The sequence below is a fragment of the Coccinella septempunctata genome, chromosome 3 (assembly GCF_907165205.1).
Source record: "Coccinella septempunctata chromosome 3, icCocSept1.1, whole genome shotgun sequence".
Classification (NCBI taxonomy): domain Eukaryota; kingdom Metazoa; phylum Arthropoda; class Insecta; order Coleoptera; family Coccinellidae; genus Coccinella; species Coccinella septempunctata.
This window is the reverse complement of record NC_058191.1, coordinates 15,740,340-15,761,024: the sequence shown is the minus strand read 5'-3', so window position 1 is coordinate 15,761,024 and position 20,685 is coordinate 15,740,340.

Below are 20,685 nucleotides of genomic sequence, written 5' to 3'. Positions count from 1 at the left end.
TGAGATGCACATGTTGAATTTCAGTTGGATAGTTCAGATAGGAATTGAGATTTCAGTGGTCAATTCGGCATATCAATTCCTAAAATCTGTTGGATCAATTCGAACCAAATCCTGAAACTGCACATAGTTTTCGAATTGAGATGCACATGTTGAATTTCAGTTCGATAGTTCTGATAGGAATTGAGATTTCAGTGGTCGATTCGACATATTATCATTTCAATTCCTAAGGAACTATTGGATCAATTCGACAAAAATCTCGAAACTGTACACAGTTTTCGAAATAAGATGCACATGTTGAATTTCAGTTCGATAGTTCAGATAGGAATTTAGATTTCAGTGGTCTATTCGGCAAAGTGTGATATCAATTCCTCAAAAACTGTTGGACCAATTCGACCCAAATCTTGAAACTGCAGATAGTTTTCGAATTGAGATGCACATGCTGAATTTCAGATCGATAGTTCTGATAGGAATGGAGATTTCAGTAGTCGATTCGACAAAATATCATTTCAATTCCCAAGGAACTATTGGATCAATTCGACCCAAATCCCGAAACTGTACTCAGTTTTCGAATTGAGATGCACATGTTGAATTTCAGTTCGATAGTTCAGATAGGAATTGGGATTTCAGTGGTCAATTCGGCATATCAATTCCTAAAAACTGTTGGATCAATTCGAACCAAATCCTGAAACTGCACATAGTTTTCGAATTGAGATGCACATGTTGAATTTCAGTTCGATAGTTCTGATAGGAATTGAGATTTCAGTGGTCGATTCGACATATTATCATTTCAATTCCTAAGGAACTATTGGATCAATTCGACCAAAATCTCGAAACTGTACACAGTTTTCGAAATGAGATGCACATGTTGAATTTCAGTTCGATAGTTCTGATAGGAATTGAGATTTCAGTGGTCTATTCGGCAAAGTGTGATATCAATTCCTCCAAAACTGTTGGACCAATTCGACCCAAATCTCGAAACAGCACATAGTTTTCGAATTGAGATGCACATGTTGAATTTCAGTTCGATAGTTCTTATAGGAATTGAGATTTCAGTGGTCGATTCGACAAAATATAATTTCAATTCCCAAGGAACTATTGGATCAATTCGACCCAAATCGATAGGAATTGATATTTCAGTGGTCGATTCGACAAAATATCATTTCAATTCCCAAAGAACTATTGGATCAATTCGAACCAAATCCCGAAACTGTACTCAGTTTTAGAATTGAGATGCACATGTTGAATTTCAGTTCGATAGTTCTGATAGGAATGGAGATTTCAGTAGTCGATTCGACAAAATATCATGTCAATTCCCAAGGAACTATTGGATCAATTCGAACCAAATCCCGAAACTGTACTCAGTTTTCGAATTGAGATGCACATGTTGAATTTCAGTTCGATAGTTCTGATAGGAATTGAGATTTCAGTGTTCAATTCGGCAAAGTGTGATATCAATTCCTTGAAAACTGTTGGATCAATTCGAACCAAATCTTGAAACTGCACATAGTTTTCGAAATGAGATGCACATGTTGAATTTCAGTTCGATAGTTCTGATAGGAATTGAGATTTCAGTGGTCTATTCGGCAAAGTGTGATATCAATTCCTCCAAAACTGTTGGACCAATTCGACCCAAATCTCGAAACAGCACATAGTTTTCGAATTGCGATGCACATGTTGAATTTCAGTTCGATAGTTCTTATAGGAATTGAGATTTCAGTGGTCGATTCGACATATTATCATTTCAATTCCTAAGGAACTATTGGATCAATTCGACCAAAATCTCGAAACTGTACACAGTTTTCGAAATGAGATGCCCATGTTGAATTTCAGTTCGATAGTTCTGATAGGAATTGAGATTTCAGTGGTCTATTCGGCAAAGTGTGATATCAATTCCTCAAAAACTGTTGGACCAATTCGACCCAAATATCGAAACAGCACATAGTTTTCGAATTGAGATGCACATGTTGAATTTCAGTTCGATAGTTCAGATAGGAATTGAGAATTCAGTGGTCAATTCGGCAAAGTGTGATATCAATTCCTAAAATCTGTTGGATCAATTCGAACCAAATCTTGAAACTGCACATAGTTTTCGAATTGAGATGCACATGTTGAATTTCAGTTCGATAGTTCTGATAGGAATTGAGATTTCAGTGGTCGATTCGACATATTATCATTTCTATTCCTAAGGAACTATTGGATCAATTCGACCAAAATCTCGAAACTGTACACAGTTTTCGAAATAAGATGCACATGTTGAATTTCAGTTCGATAGTTCAGATAGGAATTTAGATTTCAGTGGTCTATTCGGCAAAGTGTGATATCAATTCCTCAAAAACTGTTGGACCAATTCGACCCAAATCTTGAAACTGCAGATAGTTTTCGAATTGAGATGCACATGTTGAATTTCAGATCGATAGTTCTGATAGGAATGGAGATTTCAGTAGTCGATTCGACAAAATATCATTTCAATTCCCAAGGAACTATTGGATCAATTCGACCCAAATCCCGAAACTGTACTCAGTTTTCGAATTGAGATGCACATGTTGAATTTCAGTTCGATAGTTCAGATAGGAATTGAGATTTCAGTGGTCAATTCGGCAAAGTGTGATATCAATTCCTAAAAACTGTTGGATCAATTCGAACCAAATCCTGAAACTGCACATAGTTTTCGAATTGAGATGCACATGTTGAGTTTCAGTTCGATAGTTCTGATAGGAATTGAGATTTCAGTGGTCGATTCCACATATTATCATTTCAATTCCTAAGGAACTATTGGATCAATTCGACCAAAATCTCGAAACTGTACACAGTTTTCGAAATGAGATGCACATGTTGAATTTCAGTTCGATAGTTCTGATAGGAATTGAGATTTCAGTGGTCTATTCGGCAAAGTGTGATATCAATTCCTCCAAAACTGTTGGACCAATTCGACCCAAATCTCGAAACAGCACATAGTTTTCGAATTGAGATGCACATGTTGAATTTCAGTTCGATAGTTCTTATAGGAATTGAGATTTCAGTGGTCGATTCGACAAAATATAATTTCAATTCCCAAGGAACTATTGGATCAATTCGACCCAAATCGATAGGAATTGATATTTCAGTGGTCGATTCGACAAAATATCATTTCAATTCCCAAAGAACTATTGGATCAATTCGAACCAAATCCCGAAACTGTACTCAGTTTTAGAATTGAGATGCACATGTTGAATTTCAGTTCGATAGTTCTGATAGGAATGGAGATTTCAGTAGTCGATTCGACAAAATATCATGTCAATTCCCAAGGAACTATTTTATCAATTCGAACCAAATCCCGAAACTGTACTCAGTTTTCGAATTGAGATGCACATGTTGAATTTCAGTTCGATAGTTCAGATAGGAATTTAGATTTCAGTGTTCAATTCGGCAAAGTGTGATATCAATTCCTTGAAAACTGTTGGATCAATTCGAACCAAATCTTGAAACTGCACATAGTTTTGGAAATGAGATGCACATGTTGAATTTCAGTTCGATAGTTCAGATAGGAATTTAGATTTCAGTGGTCTATTCGGCAAAGTGTGATATCAATTCCTCAAAAACTGTTGGACCAATTCGACCCAAATCTTGAAACTGCAGATAGTTTTCGAATTGAGATGCACATGTTGAATTTCAGATCGATAGTTCTGATAGGAATGGAGATTTCAGTAGTCGATTCGACAAAATATCATTTCAATTCCCAAGGAACTATTGGATCAATTCGACCCAAATCCCGAAACTGTACTCAGTTTTCGAATTGAGATGCACATGTTGAATTTCAGTTCGATAGTTCAGATGGGAATTGAGAATTCAGTGGTCAATTCGGCAAAGTGTGATATCAATTCCTAAAATCTGTTGGATCAATTCGAACCAAATCTTGAAACTGCACATAGTTTTCGAATTGAGATGCACATGTTGAATTTCAGTTCGATAGTTCTGATAGGAATTGAGATTTCAGTGGTCGATTCGACATATTATCATTTCAATTCCTAAGGAACTATTGGATCAATTCGACCAAAATCTCGAAACTGTACACAGTTTTCGAAATAAGATGCACATGTTGAATTTCAGTTCGATAGTTCAGATAGGAATTTAGATTTCAGTGGTCTATTCGGCAAAGTGTGATATCAATTCCTCAAAAACTGTCGGACCAATTCGACCCAAATCTTGAAACTGCAGATAGTTTTCGAATTGAGATGCACATGTTGAATTTCAGATCGATAGTTCTGATAGGAATGGAGATTTCAGTAGTCGATTCGACAAAATATCATTTCAATTCCCAAGGAACTATTGGATCAATTCGACCCAAATCCCGAAACTGTTCTCAGTTTTCGAATTGAGATGCACATGTTGAATTTCAGTTCGATAGTTCAGATAGGAATTGAGATTTCAGTGGTCAATTCGGCAAAGTGTGATATCAATTCCTAAAAACTGTTGGATCAATTCGAACCAAATCCTGAAACTGCACATAGTTTTCGAATTGAGATGCACATGTTGAGTTTCAGTTCGATAGTTCTGATAGGAATTGAGATTTCAGTGGTCGATTCCACATATTATCATTTCAATTCCTAAGGAACTATTGGATCAATTCGACCAAAATCTCGAAACTGTACAGAGTTTTCGAAATGAGATGCACATGTTGAATTTCAGTTCGATAGTTCTGATAGGAATTGAGACTTCAGTGGTCTATTCGGCAAAGTGTGATATCAATTCCTCCAAAACTGTTGGACCAATTCGACCCAAATCTCGAAACAGCACATAGTTTTCGAATTGAGATGCACATGTTGAATTTCAGTTCGATAGTTCTTATAGGAATTGAGATTTCAGTGGTCGATTCGACAAAATATAATTTCAATTCCCAAGGAACTATTGGATCAATTCGACCCAAATCGATAGGAATTGATATTTCAGTGGTCGATTCGACAAAATATCATTTCAATTCCCAAAGAACTATTGGATCAATTCGAACCAAATCCCGAAACTGTACTCAGTTTTAGAATTGAGATGCACATGTTGAATTTCAGTTCGATAGTTCTGATAGGAATGGAGATTTCAGTAGTCGATTCGACAAAATATCATGTCAATTCCCAAGGAACTATTTTATCAATTCGAACCAAATCCCGAAACTGTACTCAGTTTTCGAATTGAGATGCACATGTTGAATTTCAGTTCGATAGTTCAGATAGGAATTTAGATTTCAGTGTTCAATTCGGCAAAGTGTGATATCAATTCCTTGAAAACTGTTGGATCAATTCGAACCAAATATTGAAACTGCACATAGTTTTCGAAATGAGATACACATGTTGAATTTCAGTTCTATAGTTCAGATAGGAATTTAGATTTCAGTGGTCGATTCGACAAAATATCATTTCAATTCCCAAGGAACTATTGGATCAATTCGACCCAAATCGATAGGAATGGATATTTCAGTGGTCGATTCGACAAAATATCATTTTAAATTCCCAAAGAACTATTGGATCAATTCGAACCAAATCCCGAAACTGTACTCAGTTTTCGAATTGAGATGCACATGTTGAATTTCAGTTCGATAGTTCAGATAGGAATTTAGATTTCAGTGGTCAATTCGGCAGAGTGTGATATCAATTCCTTGAAAACTGTTGGATCAATTCGAACCAAATATTGAAACTGCACATAGTTTTCGAAATGAGATACACATGTTGAATTTCAGTTCTATAGTTCAGATAGGAATTTAGATTTCAGTGGTCTATTCGGCAAAGTGTGATATCAATTCCTCAAAAACTGTTGGACCAATTCGACCCAAATCTTGAAACTGCAGATAGTTTTCGAATTGAGATGCACATGTTGAATTTCAGATCGATAGTTCTGATAGGAATGGAGATTTCAGTAGTCGATTCGACAAAATATCATGTCAATTCCCAAGGAACTATTGGATCAATTCGACCCAAATCCCGAAACTGTACTCAGTTTTCGAATTGAGATGCACATGTTGAATTTCAGTTCGATAGTTCAGATAGGAATTGAGATTTCAGTGGTCAATTCGGCAAAGTGTGATTTCAATTCCTAAAAACTGTTGGATCAATTCGAACCAAATCTTGAAACTGCACATAGTTTTCGAATTGAGATGCACATGTTGAATTTCAGTTCGATAGTTCTGATAGGAATTGAGATTTCAGTGGTCGATTCGACATATTATCATTTCAATTCCTAAGGAACTATTGGATCAATTCGACCAAAATCTCGAAACTGTACACAGTTTTCGAAATGAGATGCACATGTTGACTTTCAGTTCGATAGTTTTGATAGGAATTGAGATTTCAGTGGTCTATTCGGCAAAGTGTGATATCAATTCCTCAAAAACTGTTGGACCAATTCGACCCAAATCTCGAAACAGCACATAGTTTTCGAATTGAGATGCACATGTTAAATTTCAGTTCGATAGTTCTGATAGGAATTGAGATTTCAGTGGTCGATTCGACAAAATATCATTTCAATTCCCAACGAACTATTGGATCAATTCGACCCAAATCGATAGGAATTGATATTTCAGTGGTCGATTCGACAAAATATCATTTCAATTCCCAAAGAACTATTGGATCAATTCGAACCAAATCCCGAAACTGTACTCAGTTTTCGAATTGAGATGCACATGTTGAATTTCAGTTCGATAGTTCAGATAGGAATTTAGATTTCAGTGGTCAATTCGGCAGAGTGTGATATCAATTCCTTAAAAACTGTTGGATCAATTCGAACCAAATCTTGAAACTGCACATAGTTTTCGAAATGAGATACACATGTTGAATTTCAGTTCGATAGTTCATATAGGAATTTAGATTTCAGTGGTCTATTCGGCAAAGTGTGATATCAATTCCTCAAAAACTGTTGGACCAATTCGACCCAAATCTTGAAACTGCAGATAGTTTTCGAATTGAGATGCACATGTTGAATTTCAGATCGATAGTTCTGATAGGAATGGAGATTTCAGTAGTCGATTCGACAAAATATCATGTCAATTCCCAAGGAACTATTGGATCAATTCGAACCAAATCCCGAAACTGTACACAGTTTTCGAAATGAGATGCACATGTTGACTTTCAGTTCGATAGTTTTGATAGGAATTGAGATTTCAGTGGTCTATTCGGCAAAGTGTGATATCAATTCCTCAAAAACTGTTGGACCAATTCGACCCAAATCTCGAAACAGCACATAGTTTTCGAATTGAGATGCACATGTTAAATTTCAGTTCGATAGTTCTGATAGGAATTGAGATTTCAGTGGTCGATTCGACAAAATATCATTTCAATTCCCAACGAACTATTGGATCAATTCGACCCAAATCGATAGGAATTGATATTTCAGTGGTCGATTCGACAAAATATCATTTCAATTCCCAAAGAACTATTGGATCAATTCGAACCAAATCCCGAAACTGTACTCAGTTTTCGAATTGAGATGCACATGTTGAATTTCAGTTCGATAGTTCAGATAGGAATTTAGATTTCAGTGGTCAATTCGGCAGAGTGTGATATCAATTCCTTAAAAACTGTTGGATCAATTCGAACCAAATCTTGAAACTGCACATAGTTTTCGAAATGAGATACACATGTTGAATTTCAGTTCGATAGTTCATATAGGAATTTAGATTTCAGTGGTCTATTCGGCAAAGTGTGATATCAATTCCTCAAAAACTGTTGGACCAATTCGACCCAAATCTTGAAACTGCAGATAGTTTTCGAATTGAGATGCACATGTTGAATTTCAGATCGATAGTTCTGATAGGAATGGAGATTTCAGTAGTCGATTCGACAAAATATCATGTCAATTCCCAAGGAACTATTGGATCAATTCGAACCAAATCCCGAAACTGTACCCAGTTTTCGAATTGAGATGCACATGTTGAATTTCAGTTCGATAGTTCAGATAGGAATTTAGATTTCAGTGGTCAATTCGGCAAAGTGAGATATCAATTCCTTGAAAACTGTTGGATCAATTCGAACCAAATCTTGAAACTGCACATAGTTTTCGAAATGAGATGCAAATGTTGAATTTCAGTTCGATGGTTCAGATAGGAATTTAGATTTCAGTGGTCTATTCGGCAAAGTGTGATATCCAAAAACTGTTGGACCAATTCGACCCAAATCTTGAAACTGCAGAAAGTTTTCGAATTGAGATGCACATGTTGAATTTCAGATCGATAGTTCTGATAGGAATGGAGATTTCAGTAGTCGATTCGACAAAATATCATGTCAATTCCCAAGGAACTATTGGATCAATTCGACCCAAATCCCGAAACTGTACTCAGTTTTCGAATTGAGATGCACATGTTGAATTTCAGTTCGTTAGTTCAGATAGGAATTGAGATTTCAGTGGTCAATTCGGCAAAGTGTGATATCAATTCCTAAAAACTGTTGGATCAATTCGAACCAAATCTTGAAACTGCACATAGTTTTCGAATCGAGATGCACATGTTGAATTTCAGTTCGATAGTTCTGATAGGAATTGAGATTTCAGTGGTCGATTCGACATATTATTGTCATGTCCATAAGATTGTCATGTCCATAAGAAAACTACGTTTGGTGATTTACAAATTTATTCGATATACAATTTCTCAATCTCGACTACCAACATAAAATCTTTCCGAATACTGAACTCTCCAACGCATGTGGAAACCTAGATAATTAATTAATCATGCGCACACAATATATTACAATCTCCCCCATTTAAATAAGTACAATTTGATTTAATCAGAAATTACAATAACATCTTAATCTAAGAATTCAAATATTTTAATTTTTTAAATTTTATAATTCTTGTTTTTTTTTTTCTTTTTTTCGTTATTTCCAAAAATATCACAAATACGATCAAAATCAATTTAACAATATGATTCCAAAATAATAATTTACAAAATTTCAAAATTTTTATTTTTTATTTATGTAATATAGAAATAATTAATTAATAGAATTAACTATTATTATACAATATACAATCAATTATCATTATACCATACAATTATTATGCAATATATAATTAATTACAATATACATATAAACAGAAATTCTGGATCTTAATTTCATTTATTTAAATTTTTCAAGCGTTCAGATCTCCTTATACTTATATCATCTTTCAAGTCTTTATTTATATCATTGTCATTATTTAACAATTTCAACATTTGATTAACATGTCTTTTTATAATTCGTCCTCCATCACATAACAAGTTAAATGTAACTGGTTATAATTTTTCAACAATTTTTGCTTGAACTCGGTGCCTCTTATTATTGTTGTAAACATCTACTAAAACCACGTCTCCCAACTTGAAATCAATTTTACTAATTTTATTTTTATCTGACATATTGAATTGTTTAAAAGATGTTTCACTGACTAAATTTTCTCTTAAAAGATGAAACCTCGTTTTAATCTCCCTTTTGAAAATAATATCTGATGGCGATTTTCCCGTTGTCGAATGCTTCATTGTACGATAATCAAACAAAAATGAATTCACAGCAAAATTTAATGACGACTTACCCTCTCCTGTAATTTTCAAAACCTTATTTTTAAATGTACCCACAAAATTTTCTGCTGCTCCATTAGTTGCTGGGTGATAGGGTGGAGAATATGTGTGCCGTATACCTAACGATTTCAAAAATTCATTAAACTCTTCACTTGCAAATTGTGGACCATTGTCTGAGACTAAATGATCACATAATCCAAACCTTGAGAAAATAGAATCAAAAACTTCAATCAATTTACTAGCTGAGGTGTTATTTTTCATATTTATAGCTTCAGGCCATTTACTATGTGCATCAACTATGACTAAAAACATATTTCCTTGAATAGGTCCTAAAAAATCAGTGTGTAACCTGGACCATGGGTTAGATGGAAATGGCCATTGAAAAGTACTGATTTTGTTATTTTGTTTTCTATTTTTCACACATAACTTAAAACCATTTGCTAATTTTTCTATATCATCGTCCAAACCCGGCCACCAAAAAAACGAACGAGCTACTTGTTTCATTCTAACAATACCAAAATGAGACTGGTGAAGTGATTTCAATAAAGTTTTTCGCAATACTTTTGGTATTATAAGTCTAGAACCTCGAACAAGACATTCATTCTCAATACTTAATTCTGTTTTCTTATCGAAATACATTTTCTCTTCCAAAGAAATATCATTTGAATTTTCTACCCATCCAAACATTAACTTTCTTTTCACATCACATAAAACCTTATCTTTTTTTGTTTCTTGCTTAATCAAATTTAAATCAATCAAATTACTTTCATTTTCAATGAAGTTTATAACATCTAATTCAGAATCAAACACAGCCATCTTATCTCGTACTGCTAACCTGGAAAGCGCATCACAATTACTGTTTTTAGATGATGAAATCAATTCAATCTTGTATTTGAAACCCGATAAAAAATATATCCATCTTAACAACCTATTCTGAACTGTAACATTCAATTTCTTCGAATTACCAAATATATACTTCAAAGGTTGATTATCAGTTTTAAGAATAATTTCATTACCAACAATATAATGATAAAATTTCCTAAACCCGAAAATTATAGCTGCTGCCTCTTTATCTAGAATAGATCTATGCAATTCATTATGAGGTATTAATTTAGAAGCAAAGGCAATTGGTCTCTCTGTACCGTCTGAAAATCTGTGAGACAAAATAGCTGACAACCCTGAGTAACTTGCGTCTGTAGCCAATACTAAAGTAATATCTTGCTGATATGGAACTAAAACTTTATCTGATGCTAATTCCTTCTTTACCCAATTAACTGCTTGATCACAATTAGAATTCCAATAAAATTTGCTCGCTTTCAAAACATCGTACAACACCTTCAGTTCATCAGCTCGCTTATACAAAAATGACTCGTAAAAATTTACTAACCCTAAAAATGCTTGAAGTTCTTTTTTAGTTTTTGGAGAAGGCATATTAACAATTGAATGAATTCTACTAGGAGATGGTGATAAACCTTTTTTGTCCAATTTGAATCCTAATATCTCTATTTCAGATCTGAAAAATTCACATTTTGATTCGTTTACTTTAAGTCCTGCTTCATTCAACTTATAAAATATTTTTTCTAAATTATCGAGATGCTCTGAATCACTCTTTCCTGTGCAATAAATATTATCTATGTAAATTTCAATATTCGGAATACCTTTCAAAATATCAGTAACAATATCTTGACATTCTGCTGGGCTGGAGGCTACACCCTCTGGCAATTTTTTGTACCTGAACAAACCTTTCTGTGTGATTATTGTCAATGGATCTCTACAATCTTCAGCAACTTCAAATTGCATAAATGCATGTTTTAAATCAATTTGGGACCATTTGGTTCCAACCTGTAACGTCTGAAATACTTATTCTTTTAAGGGTAATGGATATCTTTTAATAATTATTTGAGGGTTCACTGTTAATTTAAAATTTCCGCATAAACGAACTCCTTCCCCTTTCACCACAGGAACTACTGGAGTAGCCCATTCACTCACCTCAATTTGTTCCAAATTACCTATTCTTACCAAACGATCGATTTCTGCATCTACTTTGTCTTTCAAAGCGAAAGGGACATGATAAGGTTTACATTGAATTGGTTGATAATCTTTTTTGAAAGTTAGTTTAATAGATTTACCTTTATATTTACCTGGGCTGTTGTCAAACAATTGGGGATATTTTGATTTAAAATGTGAAATAATACTGTTATGATCATTCAAGCAATTCAACGCAAACTGAGGTTTAAAAGTTATCGGCAACATACCCAAGGCTTGAAGCCATTGCCTTCCTATTAAATTGCTTCAACCCCTTCAAAATGCACCTTAAGATCGGTCAACATGCCCATTACATTCAACTTTGTTCTGTCATAGCTGGACAATGAAATATCTGCCTTGTGGATTTTCTTAGCTGCAAAATAATTAGCTACAGTTTTTTCTGAAAACACAGTCACATGTGAACCTGTATCAACTTCCAATTCTACCTGATTATTATCAATAATTAATTTCAAACTATGAGGTTCTACCACAATATTGTTTACCTGAAATGCAGTAAAATCGTTTTGCTGCATATAATAAAAATCTAAATCAGAACTATCCAAATCTTCATTTTCTAATAAGTTGTCATTGACTAAATTAATTCCGTTTTGTTTTTTTAGACATGCTCTATCAATATGACCTTTTACATTACAATAATTACAAGTTTTCCACCTAAGTTTACAGTCTCTTGCGAAATGATTAAATCCACCACAACAATAACATTTGTTATTATTTCGAGTTTTTGAGGTTATATGTACCTGAGAATTGTTTGACACATTCGACCTACGGCTGCCGTTTCTGTCTTCTCGTCTGTAGTTACTGCTCCTGTTATCGTGTTGTCTTTGTCTATTGTCTCTGATGAGTTTCTGGCTCTGGCCTTTGGAAGTGGAAGCCGCGGCTGCGTTGTTTGGTTGCGAAGATTTGAATTTTCCTTCTGCGTTTCCGCTTCCCCTTCCTCTGTATTGTTGATGATTGGAATATTTTGAGCCAGCCTTATTCATGTAAAAAATTGTATCTTCAGACACAGCATCTGCGGACTTCATTGATAAGGAATTTTTTATAGCTGCTTCTCGACCCTCCGCTATCTTCACCGCACTTTGAAATGTTAGATTTTCTTGACGAAATAATTCCACTTTTGTTTCGTGATTTATAAGTCCAAATACAAATTGATCACGAAGAGCAATATCAAGGTCCTTGAAATTACAATAAAAAGATCTTTCTTTCAATTTTGTAAGGAATGCGTGTATCGATTCCGAAGGTAATTGTTTCGTGGCGTAGAATTTATTCCTTTCGGAAATTTCTGAAGGCTTTGGATGAAGATGAGAGTTCATGATATTAACTAAATCAGAGTAGGAAAGATCTTTGGCCTTTTTTGGTGAAGTTAAATTGCGAAACAACATGAAAGTCTCTTGACAAACTCTTGTTAACAGTTCTGCACTTTGTCTTTCCGGCGGAATACACTGACACTCGAAAATTAATTCTAGTCTTTCGATAAAAACTTCCCAATTGTCTTTGTTTAAGGTAAAACTCATTTTATTAAAGTCAGACATGTCGCACCGGTATAGTTCCTTCTTTGTGAAAGTTTCGTTTTTTCCACGAAGTTTTTTGACGAGCGTTTTTCGTAAGTTATCAACACTATCAGTTTCACTCACAGTAACGTTATACGTTTTTAGTTTTTCAATTAGTTCTTGTTTATTAAGTTCGTACACCCAGCTCACTCTCAGTTCACTGGATGGACTTCTTCCTCTGGAACTAGGTTGAGAACTTGCAGCACCATCTGCGTCCGACATACTCTTTCAAATTCATAAGCCGGAATAATAATCCAACTATTTTTACCATAATCCTCGTCGCCAGATTATTGTCATGTCCATAAGAAAACTACGTTTGGTGATTTACAAATTTATTCGATATACAATTTCTCAATCTCGACTACCAACATAAAATCTTTCCGAATACTGAACTCTCCAACGCATGTGGAAACCTAGATAATTAATTAATCATGCGCACACAATATATTACAATTATCATTTCAATTCCTAAGGAACTATTGGATCAATTCGACCAAAATGTCGAAACTGTACACAGTTTTCGAAATGAGATGCACATGTTGAATTTCAGTTCGATAGTTCAGATAGGAATTTAGATTTCAGTGTTCAATTCGGCAAAGTGTGATATCAATTCCTTGAAAACTGTTGGATCAATTCGAACCAAATCTTGAAACTGCACATAGTTTTCGAAATGAGATGCACATGTTGAATTTCAGTTCGATAGTTCAGATAGGAATTTAGATTTCAGTGGTCTATTCGGCAAAGTGTGATATCAATTCCTCAAAAACTGTTGGACCAATTCGACCCAAATCTTGAAACTGCAGATAGTTTTCGAATTGAGATGCACATGTTGAATTTCAGATCGATAGTTCTGATAGGAATGGAGATTTCAGTAGTCGATTCGACAAAATATCATTTCAATTCCTGAGGAACTATTGGATCAATTCGACCAAAATCTCGAAACTGTACACAGTTTTCGAAATGAGATGCACATGTTGAATTTCAGTTCGATAGTTCTGATAGGAATTGAGATTTCAGTGGTCTATTCGGCAAAGTGTGATATCAATTCCTCAAAAACTATTGGACCAATTCGACCCAAATCTTGAAACTGCAGATAGTTTTCGAATTGAGATGCACATGTTGAATTTCAGATCGATAGTTCTGATAGGAATGGAGATTTCAGTAGTCGATTCGACAAAATATCATTTCAATTCCCAAGGAACTATTGGATCAATTCGACCCAAATCCCGAAACTGTACTCAGTTTTCGAATTGAGATGCACATGTTGAATTTCAGTTCGATAGTTCAGATAGGAATTGAGATTTCAGTGGTCAATTCGGCAAAGTGTGATATCAATTCCTAAAAACTGTTGGATCAATTCGAACCAAATCTTGAAACTGCACATAGTTTTCGAATTGAGATGCACATGTTGAATTTCAGTTCGATAGTTCTGATAGGAATTGTACTGAAATCAATTTTACTTATTTTATTTTTATCTGACATATTGAATTGTTTAAAAGATGTTTCACTGACTAAATTTTCTCTTAAAAGATGAAACCTCGTTTTAATCTCCCTTTTGAAAATAATATCTGATGGTGATTTTCCCGTTGTCGAATGCTTCATTGTACGATAATCAAACAAAAATGAATTCACAGCAAAATTTAATGACGACTTACCCTCTCCTGTAATTTTCAAAACCTTATTTTTAAATGTACCCACAAAATTTTCTGCTGCTCCATTAGTTGCTGGGTGATAGGGTGGAGAATATGTGTGCCGTATACCTAACGATTTCAAAAATTCATTAAACTCTTCACTTGCAAATTGTGGACCATTGTCTGAGACTAAATGATCACATAATCCAAACCTTGAGAAAATAGAATCAAAAACTTCAATCAATTTACTAGCTGAGGTGTTATTTTTCATATTTATAGCTTCAGGCCATTTACTATGTGCATCAACTATGACTAAAAACATATTTCCTTGAATAGGTCCTAAAAAATCAGTGTGTAACCTGGACCATGGGTTAGATGGAAATGGCCATTGAAAAGTACTGATTTTGTTATTTTGTTTTCTATTTTTCACACATAACTCACAAGCATTTGCTAATTTTTCTATATCATCGTCCAAACCCGGCCACCAAAAAAACGAACGAGCTACTTGTTTCATTCTAACAATACCAAAATGAGACTGGTGAAGTGATTTCAATAAAGTTTTTCGCAATACTTTTGGTATTATTAGTCTAGAACCTCGAACAAGACATTCATTCTCAATACTTAATTCTGTTTTCTTATCGAAATACATTTTCTCTTCCAAAGAAATATCATTTGAATTTTCTACCCATCCAAACATTAACTTTCTTTTCACATCACATAAAACCTTATCTTTTTTTGTTTCTTGCTTAATCAAATTTAAATCAATCAAATTACTTTCATTTTCAATAAAGTTTATAACATCTAATTCAGAATCAAACACAGCCATCTTATCTCGTACTGCTAACCTGGAAAGCGCATCACAATTACTGTTTTTAGATGATGAAATCAATTCAATATTGTATTTGAAACCCGATAAAAAATATATCCATCTTAACAACCTATTCTGAACTGTAACATTCAATTTCTTCGAATTACCAAATATATACTTTAAAGGTTGATTATCAGTTTTAAGAATAATTTCATTACCAACAATATAATGATAAAATTTCCTAAACCCGAAAATTATAGCTGCTGCCTCTTTATCTAGAATAGATCTATGCAATTCATTATGAGGTATTAATTTAGAAGCAAAGGCAATTGGTCTCTCTGTACCGTCTGAAAATCTGTGAGACAAAATAGCTGACAACCCTGAGTAACTTGCGTCTGTAGCCAATACTAAAGTAATATCTTGCTGATATGGAACTAAAACTTTATCTGATGCTAATTCCTTCTTTACCCAATTAACTGCTTGATCACAATTAGAATTCCAATAAAATTTGCTCGCTTTCAAAACATCGTACAACACCTTCAGTTCATCAGCTCGCTTATACAAAAATGACTCGTAAAAATTTACTAACCCTAAAAATGCTTGAAGTTCTTTTTTAGTTTTTGGAGAAGGCATATTAACAATTGAATGAATTCTACTAGGAGATGGTGATAAACCTTTTTTGTCCAATTTGAATCCTAATATCTCTATTTCAGATCTGAAAAATTCACATTTTGATTCGTTTACTTTAAGTCCTGCTTCATTCAACTTATAAAATATTTTTTCTAAATTATCGAGATGCTCTGAATCACTCTTTCCTGTGTTTGCAAACCACTATGAGGTTTGTGAGGAGCACATAAAGAAAATTTTCTGAATAAAAATTAATTATTCAAAGTTTTAGTTTGGTTTATTTGACTCTCAAATTTACACTGCTGCGGAATCGGTCGTTCCACTCGACATATGTGGTACAAAACTATGCGCATTGCGCGGTGATAAAATATACCTAATTACTATTATAATATACAGGATTGGTTGTAAGTCATACAAATATTTATGTATAGACTGATCTATACATAACTGCCAACTACAAGAATTACCATTCTAGGTTCCTTGCATAATACAAAATTTGAATAAATCGAAAATCAAATTACTTAATTCTACACATCCAGAAATCCTAAATTTAAGTTGAAAATCTAATTACTTAATTCTACAAATCTATAAATCTTAAATCAAAATTGATATTGACAATCCAATAAGTAATAGAAAGGACCTTGGCAAGGTAGAGTCAATTGTAAATAGGAAGTATGGCAATCTTGGAAATAGATCTCTTGTAAGGTTTACCATTTATGACAACTTCAACAACCCTTACTCGATCATCTTTACCAGGTATAACATTCGAAATGCGCCCCATAGGCCAATGAAGGGGAGGAACATTATCTTCCTTTACTAGGACTAACATATCTTTTTCAATATTTGGGAGTGCTTCTTTCCATTTAGGTCTATTTTGCAGCTGTAAAAGATATTGTTTACGCCAGTGTTCCCAGAAATTTTGACGCATTTTTGAGCATAGTCTCCAAAATTTCAATTTATTTTGTGGTATTTCAGATAAATCATGTTCTGGTAATGTATTCAATGAAGCTCCGGTTAGAAAATGAGCGGGAGTGAGATAATTCAAGTCTGATGGATCTTGAGAAATTTGACAGAGAGGTCTCGAATTCAATATGGCCTCTATTTGAACTAAAAATGTATTCAACTCTTCATAAGTTAGCGCGGAATCTCCTACTACTCGTTTTAAATGAAATTTCACGCCTTTTACTCCGGCTTCCCAAATACCACCAAAGGCAGGCGAATAGCTAGGAATAAAATTGAATTTTATTCCCAAGCTAGCAGCATAATTTTCTACCTTATCCTTATGATCCTTAGAAATTAAGAATTTATAAAGTTCTTCAAATTTTCTTTGAGTTCCCTTAAAAGTAGTTCCATTGTCACAGAATATCTGTGAAGGTAAATTTCTCCTAGAAGAAAATCTTTTGAATGCCGCAATAAAGGTATCCGTGTTTAAGTTAGACACAAGCTCCAGATGAAGCGCCTTAGTTGAAAAGCAAACAAATACCGCAATATATCCCTTAGAAACTAAAACCTTTCTCAATCGTGATTGTTTTATTTTAAATGGGCCACAAAAATCTATACCAACGTTTTCAAATGGTCTAGATTGTGTTACTCGAGGTGCTGGAAAACTTCCCATCAGTTGCTCAGAAAATTTAGCTTTCATTCTGAAACATTTCACACATTTATGTAAAACCTTTTTGATTTCTCTTATACCGTTAATTAGCCAAAATCTCCTATTCAAACTTGCAAGTACAAGTCTTGTGCCAGCATGAAATAAATTCAAATGTTCTCTAATTATAATCAGGTTCGTAATATGACAGTTTTTAGGGATAATGATGGGATGTTTTTCAGAATAAGAAATCGGCGCATTATGCAATCTTCCCCCTACCCTCAATAATCCATCCTGATCAATAAATGGAAATAAAGAGTACAAGTTTGACTTTTTACTGCTAATTTTACCGGTGTTTCTTATACTTTGAATTTCATTTTCAAAATAAGTAGATTGTATTGATACAATAATAGCCTTCATTGACCTATTCAATTCCGTACTAGTGAGATTTCCAGTAATTCTGTCATTTTTTGGAACCTTACAATTCTGAATGAACCTGAGAATAAACGCTATAATTCTTTGAACCCTACTAATAGATGAGAATCTTTCGAAACAAACGATGTTCTCTTTACAAACAACATTCAAACCAACTGATAAAAGATTTTCATCTTCCTGAAGGGGATATATTTTTTGTAAGTCAGGAATATTACCAATATTAAATGGAGTCTCTTGATCTTGATTATTAGGAACAATTTCAGGACCACACCACCATAGTTTGTTCTCGTTAAAGCAATGGAAATCTTGTACATTTTTCGTCAACAAATCGGCTGGATTGTTTCGACTATTCACATAATGCCATGAGGAAACTGAAGTTAATTTTCTTATGAGACTGACTCGATTTGCAACATAAACATTTAATTTTATTGGTACGGATTTGATCCAAGCCAATACAATCTCTGAATCAGAAAATAAAGAAATATTTGATATCTCGAATTCAAGCTCAAAAATTTTTGTGATTTTGTGTAATAGTTTACTCAATAAAACTGCACCGTTCAACTCTAATTTTGGAATTGTTAATTTTTTATTCAATGGTGCTACCTTAGATTTTGAAGTTAGTAAATTCATGGAAATATCTTTATCATCTTTAATAATTTTGACATAAATGCAGAAACCATAAGCATTCATTGAAGCGTCACAAAATCCGATGAGGTCAACTTTAGTGTTTTGTGTAAAAATTTTAATGTTTCTTGGAACTATTACAGATGGTATATATGACAGTTGTTCGAGAAATTTATAACAGCTAACATATAATTCTTGAGGTAACTCCTCATCCCAAGACAATTTCTGTATCCAAAGTTTTTGCATTAGTAGCTTTGAGGCAATCACAATGGGTCCGATTAAACCTAAAGGGTCGTACAATCTAGATATTAAGCTCAAGAATGCTCTTTTAGTCAACTTATGTTCGATTTGGACCGTTGGGAAGTTAATTTTTAAGCAATCTAATTTAACATCGTAAATCAATCCTAAAGCCTTTAACAATAAATTATCTTCTGAGTTTTGATTCAATTCAATTTCATTCAATTGGCAAAGTTCTGACGGAATATCAGAGATGATATCTGGTGAATTAGATGCCCATTTATGGAGAGAAAAATTTTCTAAACTTAATAACTCAATAATTTCTGATTTCATTTTGTTGATATCTTCCAAAGTATCAGCTCCGCATATTATATCATCAATATATGTATTATTAGTGAGAATCTTGAACGCCAGTGGATATTTATCTTTATAAGTGACGGCTAACTCTAATAAACACCTTGTTGCCAAAAAGGGTGAACTCTTAAGACCGTAAGTTACAGTCTTCAAACGAATAAAATTCAAAGGTAAGGAAGGGTCCGTCCTCCAAATAATGAGCTGAAAATTTCGATGATCTGGATGGAGCATTATACTTCTGAACATACGTCTTATATCGGTTATAAGAATGAATTTATAAGTACGGAATAAAATCAGAATATCATAAATATCTCTTTGGACTAATTTTCCATTATGGAGAAAATCATTTAAACAAAGTTTGTTGCTAGTTTTCATACTTCCATCGAACACAACTCTCAACTTTGTAGTCATTTTGTCATTACGTATTATTGGATGATGAGCAAGAAAGTATGTTGAAGTGTCATAATCTTTAATTTCGTTAGATTTAAGAATTTCAGCATGTTCTAAATTTAAATATTCATCAATGAATTGGGAATAATCTTCAAATAATTTTTTGTCATTTTTAAAACGTTTTTCTAAATTATGAAACCGCTTCAGGGCAAAAGAGTATGAGTCTCCCAGATATATGTCTGATAACGGGATTTTAAATGGTAGTTTCACCTGAAATCTATTTCCAATTCTTTTTACGCTCTCTCTGAAGATATTTTCGCAGGCTTCCTGCTCGTTACTGAATTCTTCCTGAACTTCGGGAATGCTCTCGGCTTGCCAAAATCTTTCCATTAAGCTATCCAGTTTCCTGGTATCTATAGAGCAATGGTGAGAAAAAACAACATTAGTATCTCTGTCAGAATTATTTGCAATCATAGATCCACCCACAATATATCCGAAGAGTGTGTTGTGCAGAACCGGTCTCTGAGGTCCTAATTTAATAGACTCTGGCAATAATATTGAAAAGAAAACATCTGCACCCAACAATATTGAAATCTCGTCAGGTATGTTGAAGTTTGGATCAGCTAGATAAACATCATTCGGAATTTCGAAGTTTTCTGTATTGAAATGGAATTGAGGTAATTTAGAAGTTATTCTATCTACAACTGCGCAGGTGACATTGAAGTTGAAATTATTTTTACAGGAAAATATTTGAAAGGAAACTAATTTTTCAACTACTGATTCTTTTACATTCACCCCGATCAATTTCATGTCAGTCATAGCTCTTTCACATTCTATGTTGTCTGCTAATTCTTTTTTGATGAGTGATAACTGACTGCCAGAATCAAGTAAAACCT